The sequence below is a fragment of the Herpailurus yagouaroundi genome, unplaced genomic scaffold (genome assembly GCF_014898765.1).
Source record: "Herpailurus yagouaroundi ecotype Mexico unplaced genomic scaffold, PumYag 569, whole genome shotgun sequence".
In the NCBI taxonomy this organism is placed as follows: Eukaryota; Metazoa; Chordata; class Mammalia; order Carnivora; family Felidae; genus Herpailurus; species Herpailurus yagouaroundi.
Window position 1 is genome coordinate 3,501,315 of NW_024412786.1, and position 15,807 is coordinate 3,517,121.

The following is a 15,807-nucleotide window of genomic DNA, read 5'->3' on the forward strand; positions in this document are numbered from 1 at the left end:
GGTAGGTTGGTTTTCTTCCAGTGCCACTTTTTAGAGGGTGGTGCCCACTTTGATCCCTTTTACTCTGAAAAGATGGACCCATCACTCTTTGGTACAGCTATAGATACACCCTTTGGTCTGATAAGTGGAGTTGGAAAGTTTAAAAAGATAGAGACTAACAGTATTCATTGAAGGAATAATTTGATTCTCTGCAAGATAATACTGTTCTAGGTGCTGGGTATAGTTATGGAGCTTAAAGTGTAAGAGGGGGGCAAAACACATATTGTCAAATAGAGCATTTTATTTATATGGGAATGGTGGGAGGCTTTTCTGAGGTGTTGGCACATCGTAGTAGTCATGTATGGGAGGAATACATTTTTGTTTTATAAAACATGCTGTCTGGTTACAAATTTGAAGGGAGTCATTCCTACTTTCTGCTTTGAGAGTATGATCTCCCTGTAACAGACCACCTAAGAGTACTTTTTCATGACTGCCAAAATCTGGGCTAGGCTGCTATATCGCTACTATGCTTTGTAGTTATTTACTTGTTGAAAGGCAAAACACTATTAAGAACAGTGGGAAAATTGTGAATTCTAAAACTATTTAAATTGGACTTAGTGATATTTCAGCATAAAGTTTTTTTAAATTAGCGGTGTTTTAAGCTTCCAATCAAGTGTACTTCTGAGTTGAGGCCACATAATCTGGTATGTGTAATGGATAACATACTGCTGTCAGCTCAGGAGTCCTATGGTAGTTTCTCAAGAGTAATGCTTTCATAAGCTGATTTTGTATAGGCTTCCATCATTTGTTGTGTTCAGTAAAGTGTGTTTAACATCCACCTGAGAGATGGATTTGTAGTTCTTAGAGTTCTTAGTTGCCTACTGTGTGTCAGTACACATCTGGAGAATACAAAGATGAATAGGGAGGGCATGGTGCCTGTCCTTACCTTGCCTCTGTCTAGGCCTTGGGTGTGCAGATAATTGGTGTGTCACTGGAAGTCAGGTGGGGATGGGAATGGTCACACTACCTATAGTATTGACATCTGGGCCCATATCTGGCCCAGCTGATTCTGGATGGGTCACAGGACTTAAAACAGTTTCCAGGGTGATATTTGGGGTTTGATTGGTGTTAGACCTTAAAAGAGTCTTCTAGGCATCAAAATTGGGGTTGACTTGGGTGAATGCCCAATTAAAGCAGGCTCCTTAGCCCAGAGCTACATCAGCACTAAACTACACTCTAGGGGTAGAATAGTGAGAGGTAGAGCATTGCGAGTGGTTTTGTTGTTTTGTTTTTATTTTTATTTTTTTAATGTTTTATTTTCAAGAGAGAATGCAAGCAGAGGAAGGGCAGAGAGAGGGAGACACAGAATCCAAAGCAGGCTCCAGGCTCTGAGTTGTCCGCGTGGAGCCCCATGCGGGGCTCAAACCCACGAACCATGAGATGACCTGAGCCAAAGTCAGACGCTTATCTGACCGAGCCACCCAGGTGCCCCATGTTTTTGTTTTTTGTTTTTTTTTTTGTTTTTTTTTTTTTGATATTTAAGCAGGAGAGGGGCAGAGAGAATCCCAAGCAGGCTCCACACCATCAGCACAGAACCTGACACAGGGCTCAATCCCACAAACCTACAAGATCAAGACCTGAGCCAAAACCACAAGTTGAATGCTAATTGGCTGAGACACCCAGGCACCCCTAGCATTGTGGTATTAAGTGCTATTGCATACTACTGAAGTAAAGTTTGCTCAGTTCTGGTGTTTTCCATGTGGTTTCATGCTGAGGCAAAAAAAAGTCCCAAAATAATGAGAACGGAAGGTCTCAGGAGTACTTTTCTGCTCTGGGCTCAGAACTGTAGTCTAGGTTGAAGCAGGAGAAAGTAGAATTACATAAGGGAATGTCTCCAAGACATTTTAAGAGTTACTGTTTTAATATTTTAAGGACATTTTTGGTTCATTTGAAGAGTTCAGAGCTGAGTTACTAAGTACATGGGAAATAAATGAAAAAAAGTGTTTTACAAAAGTTCGTAAAATATAATGGGGCTCAACCTAGTTCTGATCATGGTGGTGTATTTAGTGGAGTATTTAGTAAAATAATTGTCCTCTAAATTGGGAGAATGGGTAAGTGTAGATGGGTGAGTAGTGAGATGCATAAGAGCAAAACTCATTCCATAATAGAAATTAACAATTTTTTAAAGTTTATTTATTTTTGAAAGAAAGCACAAGGTGGGGAGGGGCAGAGAGAGAGGGAGACCCAGAATCTGTAGTATGCCCCAGGTTCTGAGCTGTCAGCATGGAGCCGAACATGGGACTTGAACTCAAAAACTGTGAGATCATGATCTGAGCTGGTAAGCTGCTTAATTGACTGAGCCACTCAGGTGCCCCTAAAATTTATTTTGAGAGAGAAAACGAGAGTGGAGGAAGGGCGTAGAGCTAAAGGGAGAGAGAATCTCAAGTATGCTCTGCATTGTCAGCACAGAGCCTGATGTGGGGCTCTTAACTCATGAACCGTGAGATGACCTGAGCCAAAGTTGGGCACTTAGCCAACTGAGCCACCCAGGCGCTCCAACAGATAATTTTAAAAGGGGCAAATGGAGAATAATGACCATCTTACTGAGTCACATAAAGGTAAGAATAGCTAAAAAGTTGTTGCACCTGGGGAGGATGAAGTAAGATAAAAATAAAAGTTGTCATGCTAACAGCTCCTGAGATGATGGCTTAATGCTCCGTGAACCTTTCCAACTGGCAGGAGTAGGGGCTTGTATTACTTGTATTACTTTACTGACCGGTAAATAGCACCTCATATACAAGGTAGGACTCCAATGAAGGACATGCTTAGCTAGTGGGAAGTAAACCTTAAAAGCTAAATTGAGCATTTTATTACTGCTCCTGTTTTGTCTAACTTGTCAAGACCAGCGAGGGAAACAGTATTCTTTGTCCACGAGGGCTGGTTCTTTCTCTAAGGGTTGAACCTGCTGGTTTCATTGAGTACCTTTATGCAACATACTGAATTATTCCTACATCATTATGCAACAAGGTACAGCCTCTCAATTTCACTGTGTAAGAAATGTTAAAATTCAGTGTGAGGGTTGGGAGCTTCCTTAGTATAAAACTTCCAGTCTTGTCTATTTCATCCAGCCTTATTGCAAGAGGAATGAAGACAGTTTTTACCCACTGGCTTGAACAGGAGTAAGACCTTTTGGTTTATTTATAGATTTGAAACGGATTGAAGAGCAGACTTTGTAGTGAACAAAGGAGATTTTCCTGGAAAGCCAGAGATGCAGCCTGGGAGCTAAGATGCCAAAAAAAGTTTCCTGATGAGTTTCACCATGGTACCATCTATAAAATGTAGAAGGCCTGGCAAAGATAGGGAACCAACTTTTGAATATATACTTCAATTTAAAAAGAAGTGTGGGGTGCCTGGGTGGCTCAGTTGAGCGTGTGGCTCTTGATTTTGGCTGAGTTCATGATATCATGGCTGTGGGATCGAGCCCTGAGGTAGGCCTCCATACTGAGCATGGAGCCTGCTTGGGATTCTCTCTTCCTCTGCCCATCTCCTCCTTGCTCGTGTGTGTGTTCGCTGGCTCTTTCCATAATAAAAGTTATATGGAATGAAATTAATGTGAGGTTATAGGATTTTATCTATATATGTATACATATATAGATAGATACATCTATCTATACACATATTCTTAAGTTTATTTACTTTTGAGAGAGAGGGAAGGTCAGAGAGAGGGAGAGATAGAATCTCAAAGCTCCATGCTGTCAGCATGGAGCCTGATGTGGGGCTTGAACTCCCAAACCGTGAGATCATGACCTGAGCTGAAACCAGCAGTCAGATGCTTAACCGACTGAGCCACCCAGGCGCCCCTGTAGGATTATATATTTAATCAATTCTTACGTTTTCCCCGATTTTTTAATATCTCTGAATGTATTTTGATACCACAGTTTTAATTAGGTGCCTTGGTTTTAGTGGTATGTAAAGTAATGATGCACCATAAAATCAGTGGCATTTTGTAGTCAATGAAATACGGCATATTGCAGGAGTGTAAGTATATATATTTTTTATTAAAAAGTATTTTAACATTTATTCATTTTTGAGAGAGAGCATGAGCAGTGTAGGGGCAGAGAGAGAGGGAGACACAGAATCCAAAGCAGGCACTGGCTCTGAGCTGTCAGCACAGAGCCCGACTTGGGGCTCAAACTCATGAACCAAGAGATCATGACCTGATCTGAAGTTGGATACTTAACTGACTGAGCCACACAGGTGCCCCTGTATGTTTTTTTAATGTTTATTTCTGAGAGAGGGCGTGCATGAGCAAGGGAGGGGCAGGCAGGGAGACAGAAAGAGTCCTGAGCAAGTTCCATGCTCAGCACAGAGCCCATCATGGGGCTCAATCCCACAACCACATGACCTGAGCAGATTTCAAGAGTCAGATGCTTGACCAACTGAATCACCTAGGCACTCATGTAAGCTGTATTCTTAAGGTGGAATAGCATTTTACATTTTGGTACATGTTGTCAGGTTCTCAAAAGTTGTTGCAGTTAATATATTCCCACAAGCAAGGTATGAAAATGTTTCCTTAAACCATGATCCAGTGCATTTGTTGGTTTTTTCCAAACTGATGGTTTAAAATGGTATCTTATTATAGTTAAATTTAGCATCCATTTTTATGAGGTAGATCATCTTTACATTTTTAACAGCCATTTGTATTTCCTTTTTGTTCTCATATTGTTAGCCCTTACCCTTTTACAGTTGAGTGTTGATTTTATTAATTTGTGGAAGTAATACATATATTAAGGAAATAAATTTTGTGATACGAGTTGCTAGTGTTTTTTCCATTTTGTTGTTTTATGATGTTTTGCCTTGCAGGAAAATTAAATATATGGTAGTTGAATTTCCGGTTTTTTTTTCTTGCAACTTGAGGTTTTGCATTATATTTGGTATTTCTGCACTTGAAGAAGAGAAGTTTGTTTTTTTTTTTTTTTTTTTTTGGTACTTTTATGGTTTCATTATTTTTAAGTTAAAAATTTTTATCTATTTGGAATTTATTTGTTATAAATGTGATGTAGATCTCTAACCTCTTTTTTTAGGTGGCCACTCAATTTGGGAACAAATTGAAACCTCAGCTGCAGTGGCACTAAAGGGATGAAAGTAACGCTGTTAGAAATCATATCTCCTTTTCTGATTATAAGAAGAAATTTTAGTACCCTTTTTTTGATTTTTTAACAAATGTAAGTAGGAAGTTTTATTTTAGAGCTCACGAGTTGGGGAGAGGGACAGAGGGGTTGAGAGAGAGAATCTTAAGCAGACTCCATGCTCACTGCAGAGCCCAATTTGGGACTTGATCCCATGACCCTGGGATCATGACCTGAGCCAAAATCAAGAGTTGGACACTAAACCAACTGAGCCACCTAGGTGCCCATTTAGTACCCTTTTTGATGAAAGGCTGGAATGAACAGGACATGGATGCCTCCTACCTACTCTAACAAATCGTGTTTATCCAGGGAGGAACCACTGCCATAGACCAATTAAATCACAGTCTCTAGGGGTTGGCTTTGGGGGCAGAAATCAACCCGTGTAAATTTGTGCCTAGAGTGCTTAGAATAAAGTACTTAGGCTTTACTTTATGATGTGTTAATCAGATTTGTTGGGGTTGGCCTGCCTGTCCTCCAGGATTCATTCTGTATTATTCAACATACAGAGCTTGCTGAAAAACTAACTGGTGGTACTCCCCAAGTCATTTGTGACAATGCCTGGGACTTCTCTATTAGGATTGGGCCTACAGGAACCATCTTGCTTTACTGGTCCAGATGGATGAGAATGACCTTTCTCTGCTCACCTGTGCCTCTTAGTTACAGCACTGTTTCTAGCTCTGGTGGAAAGCATGCAGACCAACTTAGGGCAGACACATAAGTATTAACCCCTTAACTTTTTAACTTTCCTTTGGCAAATCATACTACTTGGCAATCTAAGACAAAATGTTTTTGCATATTTTTGGAATGTCCTCATATTTGGTGAAAGAGGCTCATTTTATTTGGCTGCTCCAGTTGCATCTGGTGCATTGGCATATTTGGCCTATTCTTACGTTTTACTCTGTTAGGAGTTCTTGTTTACTCAGGTCTTAGGGCCTTTTCCTTGAGTTAGGCTTCAAGACTATTAGTTGCCTTTTACAATATGTAAGTTATGTGACTACAAAACATATCTTAGACTTGGTCCAAGTTATGGACCATTATGTGGACCTAAGTGAAGCTCTTACAACCCCCAGGTTTTCTACTGAGTGGGAAACTTGCTGAACTTTTACCCAACCTGTTTTCTGTAGTGGTTGTAGGTCAAGTTATAGACTATAGTTACATATTAGCAGGTGTCTTAATTTCTTGGTGTCCAGAGCCATGGTTTCCCCCACCCCATCTTGGCATCCAGTTCTCTAACATTCTCATGCTGCAACAGGAACAGCCTCCCGCTGATTTCACTAAACCGTTTGACAGACTTTACATGGCATGATGTATTATAGAGACCAACACTCCTACTGGTTGATTGTTTTTCATCAGAAACTAATTTCTTACGTAGCTCATATAACTTTAAATTTAGAAAATTAATATTGGAACCTACTGATACATTTGTATCAGAGTGAATAATGGAAACAGTCGCTGGAATCATCAAAAATAAATGTCATAAAACAGTTTTTTTAAACAAATTTCCTTTAGGTTTTAATGTTGGGCATCTTTTAAGGTAACAGTTGGGTAAGAAATCTTCCTGGCAGTATTTTCCCCCTTCCCCAAGGGAGGATGTGTAAATCACATCAGTGGTGCACCGACTGATGTAGAAGTGTGTCTTGTTTTTTTCTTTTTTGGTTTGAAGACAACCCTTCCAAAATGGCATCTTTTTAATTTCTTAGAATTTACTTCCTTTTCTTAACATTAGCCATCTTCTGTCTCTCCAGGTTACTGTCTTCAGTATTTCAACCCTTTGATCCCACTAGAACTTTTAATTCATTGATCCAACTTTTCATTGTCCCTCACCCTCTTGATATTCTTCCTTACCCAACTTCAAATACATAGCCAGTCATTATCATTTGTTTGCCTACATCATTTTCCTTGCAAGCCCTGGGGCTACCTAGTACTGTAGCTTCATCATACACCTTGACAGAATCACATCCCAGATTAAATCCAGTTCATTTGTTCATTTACCTGACTGATGAGGCTGAAGGTGATGGAGAAAAACCAATCTCAGTGACTGGTCTCACTTTAATGAATGATCACAAAACTTGTATTTCATGTAGACCCATTGTTCTGCCAAGCAATCAAGAGTATAGGTTCCTGGTCCATTCATTTCCTCTCATATACTTACTCAGCTACTGATAGGCTTCAGACTTCAAGCAATCAGAGGGAATTTTAGCCTTTTCACACCTGCTCCCCTCCAGCATCTGCACCCACATCACATTCCCTCTTGTGAGCTGCTGTTACCTAAGATCAATGCTCTCCTTAGACCCTCTGGCCCAACTTGCTGCTGTGCTTTTTTTCCATCTTGTCATCCAGTTTTCCTCTTTACTGGGTCTTGCTAGCATTACAAATTATCTGTTCTTCCCATTAAAAAATGTTTTTGACTATTTTCCTTGCTTGTTACCACTTCATTTCTTCACTCCTTTTTGTAGCAAAACTCCTCAAAAGTGTTTTCTATGGGGTTTCTGTCTCCAGTTATTGCCTTCTGTTTTCTCTTAAATCCACTTTAATCAGACTTAAAAAAAAATTTTTTTAATGTTTATTTTTAAGAGACAGAGTGTGAGCAGGGGAGAGGCAGAGAAAGAGGGAGACACAGAATCCAAAACAGGTTCCAGACTCTGAGCTGTCAGCACAGAGCCCAATGCGGGTCTCGAACCCACAAACCATGAGATCATGACCTGAGCCAAAGTCAGATACTTGACTGAACCACCCAGGCACCCCTCTTTAGTCAGACTTTTACCCCTAGCATTCTACCGGAACATTGCTTGTGATTTCATGTTGCTGAATCATGTGGTCACTTTCTTTTTTCTTCTTTTTCTTCTTTTTTTTTTTTAACTGAGAAGACCAAAGTTTATTTTTTGCTCATGTCACATGTCTGTTGTGGTGGTGTGGTGGTTTCTCCTCTGTGTTAATCCTCATGAAGTTCCACCTCTGAAACTTGCACTCCTACCCAAGTCAGTGAACATAGTGAATAAATACATTGTTAGGAAACAGCTTTGTATTGACAAGGGAAGAGTTGAGTATGGAGTATTAGGAGAGCTAGAGTGAGGTATGTGTGGGCAGATTACTGTGATGAATGGGAGACCAAGCCTCCTGGAGAGACTGAGGTTTGACCAGACTTGAATGAAGTAAGAGCCAAACAGACTTTTAGTATTCCAAGTGGAGAAAACAACTTGAGCAGGGCCCCCAAGATAGGATAGTAGCTGGCCTGTTTTAACAGTAAGGCTGGTAGGGGCGAGAGTGGAGTGATGGGGAGAGAGTAGTAGGAGAGGAGGTCAGATCGTTCAGTGATGGGACAGATAGATCATCTAGGACCTGTTTGGCCTTTACTCTGAGTGAAATAGTCTTGCAGGGGAGTGTGGTGTGACTCACCTTTTATAAAGAAAATAGGTTTTATTGAATTTATTTCCGTGGAAAAAATAATACTGATTTTAAGAGTACTAATACTGATTTTAAGAGTACAGTTTGACACATTGATAAATTACAAGATGAACATTTTTGTCACCCCAAAGGCCCTTGTGTTGTTTTGCAGTTAATTCCCTCAGCCCCTGGTCGATTCTTAGTCCTCATCTACCTACTTATGTCTTTGGTATTAGTTTTTTGACATAGTTGATTACTTTCTGTTCCTTCACACTTAGTTCATTTGACTTCAGGACACAACACTCTTGGTTTTTCTGCCTTCTCAATTTCCTCTGCTGGTTCCCTTCTCTCTTTGACCTCTTGATGTTAGAGGCTCCATAGTTCAGCTGTGGGTTTTGGTGATGCTGTGGATTCAAAAACCATCTATATGTCAGCATTCCCAGTTAAATCTCTGCTCTAGATCTTTCTTGCAAACTTCAGATTCATATCCTTCTGCCCATTTGACATTTTTGCTTAGGTGTGTGATATTTTAAAACTTGTATAATTTTGATCTTCTGATATCCCCCTCCACCACCACTTCTCTTATACCCATCCCTCATCTCAGTTGATGGAAACTCCATCCTTCAGTTATTCTGGCCCAGAACTTCGTTACCCCCACATTCAATACATTGGGAATCATGCTGGTTTTACTTTTCAGAATCTCCCTGACTATTGGCTGCCTAGGCAGAGCCATTATTCTCTCTCACCTAGATTTCCGAAGTTCTTTCCCAGTTGATCTTCCTGCTTCTACATTATCTACCAACTATTCACAATATGGCAACCAGAGTGATCCTTTTTTAAAATTTTATTATATTTAAACTCTGTGCCCAACATGGGGCTTGAACTCATGACCCTGAAATCAAGAGTTGCATGCTCTTAAAAGTTTGCATGCTCTTCGTACTGAACCAGCGAGGTGCCCCTCAGAGTGATCCTTTTAAAATGGAAATCAGATAATGTCAAACACCCCCACACCTGTGTCCACCCACCCCAGCTAGGGGCTCTTTCTTTCATTCAGTCAAAGTCAGAATCCTGCAAAAGGCTTGTAAAGCCCTGCATGATCTGTCCCCTCCTCATCTTAGTTCTCTTTGTCCTACTCCTTCAGTCACATTGTATGCTGGGCTTTTTATAGCAAGGCCTCTTCTCCCTTAGTATTTACACTAGCTATTTTCTGGATGTTCCTTACAAGTCCCTTTTCTGTTTGTTTTAAACAGATTTGGGTTTTCAAGGGGAAAAGGAAGCTGATAACTTTTCAGGGTAGTGAAAATGAGGCTAGGGCTCTATTCTCTCTTTTCTCCATGCTTCTCGTTTTGTTGGTATCACAAATTCCCTTGGCTTTACCAACCATCTGTATTCTGAAGATTCTCACATGTGCATTTCCAGCCCCAGATTTCTTCTCTGCTCAAGCAGGCTGTCTAAGAGGCAATGATAGTTTGACATTTGAATCTGTACCTATGATTTCCTCTAATTTGGATAACTCCTAATCTCTCCAAAATGGTATATGGAATTTTTCTTTGAGGACAGTGGTCCTTTGTATATGCTTTTGAAATTTCATGGGTATTCCTTGGTCTAGAGGAATGGTTCAGAAAAGAGGAGAAAAACTTGATGGTGGGGGAAGACTTCTTGATGTTGCTGTTAGTGACATTGGTTAGGGTTTTTTTCATGTGCTAGAAATGGGACCTCTGAGGTCTTCACAGGAAATCACCATACCCCTTCTTTTCTTTTTGTTCCTTTTAATTGCTTGTGTATACTACTTAATGCAGATGCTAAATCTGCAGTTCCCCATACTTTTCCTGGACTCTCTTCTCTGTACACTCTCCCTCTGGGTCACTAGTTGTCAATCGTTGGTGATTTCCACTCTTTGGTTCCCACCCTCTGCTGGCACATTTGGCAGTGTAAAGTTTCTAATTGTCAAAGCTTGGGGTGGAGGGATGCATCTGGCGTCTAATGGGTAGAGACAAGGGATGCTGCTAAGTATCCTCCAATGCACAGGAAAGAATCTCTCTCTGCCTCCAAAGAATCACCTAGCCCCAGATGTCAATAGTGTTAAGGTTGAAACCCTGTTCTAGGCAATTTCATAAATTCCTTTGGTTTTGTATACCAGCTGGACAGTTGTGCTGTCCAGTAGGATAGCCATAGCCATATAGGGTGCTATGAGTGTAAAATACCCATGGGTATTTAAAGCTTAGTATGAAAAATAATGTAAGATATTCATATTTAAAAGATCATAATATTAGATAATATATTGGATATATTGGGTTAAATAAAATTACTTGTTTCACCTTTATTTTTTTACTTTTTAATATTTTTTAGTGTTTCTTTATTCTTAGAGCATGTGTGGGGGGCGGGGTAGAGTGAGAGAGGGACACAGAATCCAAGGCAGGCCCCAGGCTCTGAGCTGTCAGAGCCTGAAGTGGGGCTTGAACTCAGGAGCCATGAGATCATGACCTGAGCCAAAGTCGTATGCTTAACTGACTGAGCCATCCAGGTGCCCCTCTTTTTTACTTTTCTAAATGTGGCTAGTAGAAGTTCACAAATTACAGTCAAAGACCCTTGAACAATATAGGTTTGAACTGTGTGGATTCACTCATGTGGGTTTTTTTTTCCCCACTGAATACAGTATAGTACTATAAATGTATTTTCTCATCCTTATGAATTTCTTCACATTTTCTTTTCGTAGTTTACTTTATTGTAAGGATACAATATATAATACATACATCATACAGAATATGTGTAAGGTTTATGTTATCAGGTTTCAAGTCAATAGGCTATTAAGTTTTGGGGGAGTCAAAAGTTATATGTGGATTTTTGCCTATATAGGTCGATGTCCCAACCCCCATCTTGTTCCAGGATCAACTGCTTATGTAGCTTGCATTTGTGGCTCACGTTATATTTCCGTTGATAACCACTTTAGGGCTAATTTCATACCCTTAAGATCTTAGAGTTTCAGGATCAAGTATCAGAGGATCCTCCCTGTCAACCTCTAAGTAGATGCCTCCTCCCATTTTTCCCTGCCATTGTGCCCAGCTTATGTATTTTGTACTTAACTCAGTTTCTTTGCTTATTTAGTGAACATTTTCCTCACAAAATTGCAAGCTTGGGGGAGGGAGTGGGACAGGGAATTAAATTCCCTGTGCCAGGCATTAGTGCCTGATACATAACAGGCATTTAATAATAAATGTATATATGTAAGTATATACGTATATAAGTACATATATATATATATAATATATATGTAAGTGTATATATATACATATATATATATATGTATATATATACACACACACACACACACACATACTTGGGATATATACTGCTTGGGATTCTCTCTCTCCCTTTCTATGCCCCTCTCCTGCTTGCACTATCTCTGTCTCTCTCAAGATAAATAAACATTAAAAAAAAGTGCCAGCCAGCATAGAACCAGACCCTGGGGGTAGGACCAGAGGATTGGGGGATGGCCACTGTTAGGGCTGGAGTTGTGTTCTATCCCATAAGAGTTCAGTCAGTAAAAAGCAGAGAAGGTAGAACTGTTTGATAACCTAGAAGGGCCAGTTAGCTTTGAGATTTGGTGATCCCTAAGGGCTGAGCAGGTGGGTTGGTCTTTAGGTCTCATAGCTGGGTATGAAATTGAAGGAGGGGGAGTTGGAATCCTTGAAGGACTAAAGAGCATGATGACCGCTTTCCTCCACCTTTCTGCAAGCATGCATAGCCTTCTTGATAGTTTGTCATCACAGATTTGTGTATTTGAAGGTCCACCTACTCCATTAATTCATGAGCTTCAGAAGGGGTGGAACCTTCTCTTTTGCTTGCCCACATCAGTTTTTTAAGTTTATTTGGAGGGAGAGAGTGCACACACAAGTGGGGAGGGACAGAGAGAGGGAGGGAGAATCCCAAGCAGGCTCCATTCTGTCAGTGCAGAGCCCAACATGGGGCTTAGTGCCTTTAACCATGAGATCATGACCTGAGCCGAAACCAAGAGTTGGACGCTTAACCGACTGAGCCACCCAGGGTCCCCAGTTTATTTATGGTGGGAATAGACAGTTCAGTGTTTTTTATATCTACTCCCACAAAACCGGAAGGTTATATTATTCCCATTTTATGATGAAATGGGCTCAGAGAGGTCAAGTAACACACCTAAGGCCACAGAAAGAGCTTGAATTTAAGTTTTTGCAGTCTAGTTCCAGAGCCCAAATTTCAGCCTTTAGTGATTGTGCAGTGGCAGTGAGAGCTCTATTGTGAGGTGCACCCAGAGTTCTGGCTTCCCTGTGGGTCCCAAGGCTCCATACCTGCCTGATGCAAGCCTCTGTCTCCAGTGCACTTTGGTTCCAGGTGGCAACGGGTGCCAGCACCGGTGTGGTCCATGGAGTGTTGGCCAATCGCCCAATTTAGATCTCCAAAATTCTTCCTTGTGTCTATATGGAGAAGTGGAGCACAGTTCACACAACCACTGAAGCGTCCTGGCCATGCCCCAACTTGGAGGGAATATGATGGTACATGGTGGGAAGACTGCTTTCCTTAACCACTCATTTTCCTAATTCTTGTAGCCATTGCCCTACTTCAGAGATACCAGAGCCAAGGTCAGTCCAGGGCCACTCTCACTGGCAGTCTAGTTCACCTTGCCAAGTGAAGCAGCTTAAAATCTTCCTTTGTATCCCCTTCATGTGGATAGGTCTACTGCTAGGACTGTGGGTCCCTTTGCAGCTGCTCTTCAGTAGCTTCTTGTGGCTTTCTGCTTTAGGAAACAAGCACTAGGAATCAGGAACCTTTTTTTCTCAGCATTGTGTGCCAGAGGAGTGGGGCCAAGTCATTTAACTTTTTTAAACCTCTGTTGCTTTAATTACCAGGGTAGCCAAGGATGCTACCTCATTGGGTTCTTGTGGACTAGCAGAGAGGATTGATGAGTCATCAAATCTACAGGGCTGTTGTGCGGTTTGAATTTGGCTGGGATCTTCAAAGGGCCCACAAACCTAAGGCACTACTGATTGAAATCCTCTCACCAGACCTTAACCTCTTCCCTTGTGGGTTCCTAGGGCTGATCTGTCATTTCTGGTACTTCAGTTCTCCTTAGCAGAACATAGCCAAGATCTTAAGAAAGCCCTGAGAGGAATTATTCTGACAAGCTGACAGCTTTTCCTAGGAATGTATTTTTATCTCTCTTTTCCTCCTCCAAAATCTAGGGCAAGAGACTCTTTGAGGACCAGATTTGTGAGCCAAATCCTGACAAGCCATGAAGCCAATCTTGGGCAAGTTGCTTCCCTTTTCTGGGCTGCCTTGAAGCCAGCCAACCTTTTTTTGCCTTCAGACAATCTCTGTGCAGTTCATTGAGTGCTGAGAGCTTGGTATCTTTTTGTGCCGAATTGTCTGCTGCCACAGGCCTAATGGGTAGAGCAAGGCCTTGGAGCTACAGTAGGAATTTTCTCACCAAGTAGACACTGTAACGAGTCTCTGTCTCCCCTACCACCCCAGGGAAGGTGTTGCAGTAGAAGCCAGGGAGTTCTCAGACTCCACCTCGGGGAATCTGGATGCTTTTCTGGGCAGTAATATTTAAATCAGGCTAGGATTGATTTTGCTCTGTACTTGAAGTGCCTTACAGTGCTGCTACTATGGCTGGGTGTTGCTTGGATGGATTCCCAGAACCCCACATCAAATAGACTGCTCAGGAAGAAATTCATGGCGATGGAAGATCTGGGGATAGTCTTCATTCTTATCCTCCACCCCCAAACTGGGCCAGGGATAGCCCCTTGGCCTTCCATCGTCCCTCCATTTTCACTGTCTGTAAATTGGTAAGTGTGTTTGTTTCAAAGGAGAGAGGTCTTAAGGCACAAATTAAGCCATAGTTTTGGTAGGATTGCATAAATAATTGCCCTTCTCTGAGTTCACACAATACTTTTACATTTCTCCAGCAATTACCATTTTCATTGTGCCATCCTCTCAGCTGAGACCTAATCTCATCTCTCCTGCCCCTCAGTGGTGCCTTGTGCAAAGCCCTTAGGTTCTGGCCAACAACAGGTGCTCACCAAATGTTAGGGTGGGAGAGGCACAGCTCATTCTGTTATTTATGGGTTGATTAACCTCAGGGCTTAAACCCTACCCCTTTGCCCCTTGAATCACATGTCCTTATGAACGGTCCTTTTCCTGTTTACAAGGTATGTTTCCCCCCTTTAAGACAAAATGTCACCCTTTTTGGCTTCATGATCAGGCAACAGACTGCTGCTGTTATGTCGCATAAATTTCACATATAATAACTTACTTCTGTTCCTATCCAGAGTAATTGTGATTTTGTTTTTTAATGTTTATTTTTGAGAGCAAGCAAGAGAGCGTACAAGGAGAGGGGCAGAGAGAGGGAGAATCCCAAGCAGGTTCCACACTGCCAGTGCAGAGCCTGATGCAGTGCTTGAACTCACAAACCGTGAGATCATGACCTGAGCCGCAATCAAGGGTCACTCAACTGATTGAGCCACCCAGGCACCCCCAAGAGTGATTGTTTTAATAAGAGTGAATCTGATCCTGTTACCCCCAAACTTAAAACCCTCTAGTGGCTCCCAGTTAGTCTTTTAGGATAAAGGGGAAATTCCTAAGATAGCCTGTAAGGCTCTAATGAACTGTGCCTAGAACTTCCCTCTTTAGATTCCTACTGCACTTTCTTCTGCCACAGAGCTCCCTTTTTGGTTCCTAGTGTGGGTCACACTCTTCCTGATCAGGTGCCTTCACATGAGCTGCTTCCTCACTTGGACTAGCAACTGCCAGTCCACCGCCCAATCCCCCGATCCCAATCACTGTTGTGTTTTCAGAGTGTCCTGTACTCCACCCTCCATTGTGCTTACAAAAGATGTAATTAACGTTTGTTTCTCTGCTAGGAACCACATAGGCCTCCCCTCCTTCATCACCTAAATCCTGGCTCATAGTAGGAATTCAAATCACTGATCAATGAATTCAGGTGCTTTTATTGTGAGAGGTTTCGTGGGACTCTGAAATGGTCTATAATGAGAAATTTGGTCTTCGGATAAAAGGGATTTTGTGTCCACAACATGCAATTTCTCATGGTAATAACAGATTTAGAAATACATTTGTTCCTACTAAACAGTCCTCACACTGGCTGGAAACCAACCCCTTTCCCAGTATGTTATTCCGGTGCAGTGAAAGGACTTTTTAAAGGAAAAATATTTTGTATGATTGTGCAAGGCGTTTCCCCCTCCTTACATAACTTATTTTATCATCG